We start from the raw sequence: 1,906 nt of genomic DNA on the forward strand, positions 1-1,906 counted from the left end.
GACCTATGAGGGCCAGCCACACCACACTACTCGCGCTACGCAGCCGCCCTCTACCCATTACATCTGCAAGAGCCGTTTCAGCACACACACTGTGCGTGGCTCCCTAGCATACCAGATCTCTACGGCTACAGCGTCCCTCGCGTAGCTCGCCTCCTTCAATGCCGCGGGTAAGTGCCCTGGCTACACTCCAGAGACACACAGCGCCATACCGTATTATGGTTTTCATTTAAATTTTTCACTTTTGCATGCCTGTGAAAGAACAATGCTTGGCCCCCTGTGTTATTTAATTATATTTCCTTCAAACTCTGCACTGAATTCTTCAACCACTATCAGCCATATTTTTAAGGGGTTTCATTTGTTTTCCCCACAGGTTTCCTAACTATATATGGAACCTGCCCACGTTCATCAACACGTTACTAGATATCTGGAAGGCATCTAGTGCAACTGATTCCACCCACCGGGTTAAATCGGACAAGTAAGCATTATTGCATTGTTCTTCATTGTTTTGCAATTGTTGATGACTTTGAGTGTGTAGCATCAATACTCGTTCATGATTTTCCTCACCAGCTTGGACACTGCATCACAACTACTTTCAAGACTGGTCTTCGATGGCGAACCCACCACTTTAGCATCTCACCACTTTATGGGCATTACGGCAGCATTTCTACAAAGGTAGGCACATGCCTGTCCCCCTCCCATTTCCATTTCAGCACGAGTGTCGAGTCCAAACCTAAATTCAAACACTTTGATTCATAGGTTTTACAGATGAGTACTGGCTTTGATTGCTCACTAGGCGCCTTTGCTCCTGGTTGGCACTGAGGTGATTTTTGCATTGAAAAACCTTGTCTAGATGATCCCACCCTCATTGATTTGGGTAAGGTTCCTTTTCTGGACAAGTTGAATTAGCAGTCATGTCAAATCCTCTGAAGAATTTGTTTATGTACCCTGTCAACTGAAGATAGTCCATTGAGAATTATAGAGGAAGCCTATGTTGTTGGATACTTAGCTCTTTTCGTTTGTCCACTTCCCTGCAGGGATTTTTTCTTCTTATTTTGCCCCGAGGAAGGCGTATTCTTTACATCAACGGCTCTACAAGTGGCCTGCCGAAACGTAATTAGGTCTTTCTTTGTTGAAATCCCAACCTTCTGGAAACAACATCATTTTGAGACCGTTCTTTTGACATGAATAAATGTGAATAGCTTACGTAGGCAGACCTATGAAGTTAATGTATACTTTTGCACAAATGTATTTATTCATTTTATATTTGGTTTATGTTTCATTGATTGCTCAATCCTGACAGACCTGTTAATTTATACCTCTGCTTGTATGTATTTTTCATTCTGGTTGTGTTTCACTTAATTGTTTAATCCTTGTGCTCTAATTTTTATATGCACCTTTTTCACCAAAACTGAATGGTAACTTGTTAATATGATTTTTTGAAAAAAATGTATGTCTTTTTTTCTTTCAATAAACCATTGAAATTATTTATAACATTAGGTCAATATTTTTTCCTATTCCCTTAGATTATCTTTTGTTTCTCAAGGAGGATTTTTTTGGATATCTTAGCTACCATATGGGGCCTCATTACGAGGTAGGAGGTAGCCATGGTGCTGTTAGCACCATGGCTACCCCCTTGCCGCATTCTGGGTCCGGGTTTCCGAAATAGGGACTTACCGGGTCATTCCAACCTTGGAGGACCCGGTAAGTCCCCATTCCGGGAACCATTCCCCATTCCCATTCGAGCCCCACAGGGCTCAATGGGAATGGGGATGGAGCTAATAACGGTACCGCAATTTGCGGTACCGTTATTAGCTCTGAAGTCCCTTAACGGTCAGACCAGGCGTTAAGAAAGGGACCCGCTAAGGGGCTTCGGAATAGGGTGGTAAGGGATTACCGGAACCGGTGT

The 1,906-nt window shown here is 43.0% G+C and overlaps 1 long non-coding RNA gene across 1 annotated transcript; it reads left to right on the top strand.

The window, feature by feature from the left end:
• The first annotated feature begins 369 nt into the window (after positions 1 to 369).
• On the top strand, positions 370 to 1,491 carry LOC138493265 (uncharacterized). Its single transcript, XR_011276339.1, has 4 exons — positions 370 to 475; positions 568 to 672; positions 757 to 874; positions 1,035 to 1,491. It is a non-coding gene; the product is annotated as an uncharacterized lncRNA (long non-coding RNA).
• The last annotated feature ends 415 nt before the right edge of the window (positions 1,492 to 1,906 follow it).

Source organism: Ambystoma mexicanum, chromosome 10 (genome assembly GCF_040938575.1).
Source record: "Ambystoma mexicanum isolate Mex_15411 chromosome 10, UKY_AmexF1_1, whole genome shotgun sequence".
Taxonomy (NCBI): domain Eukaryota; kingdom Metazoa; phylum Chordata; class Amphibia; order Caudata; family Ambystomatidae; genus Ambystoma; species Ambystoma mexicanum.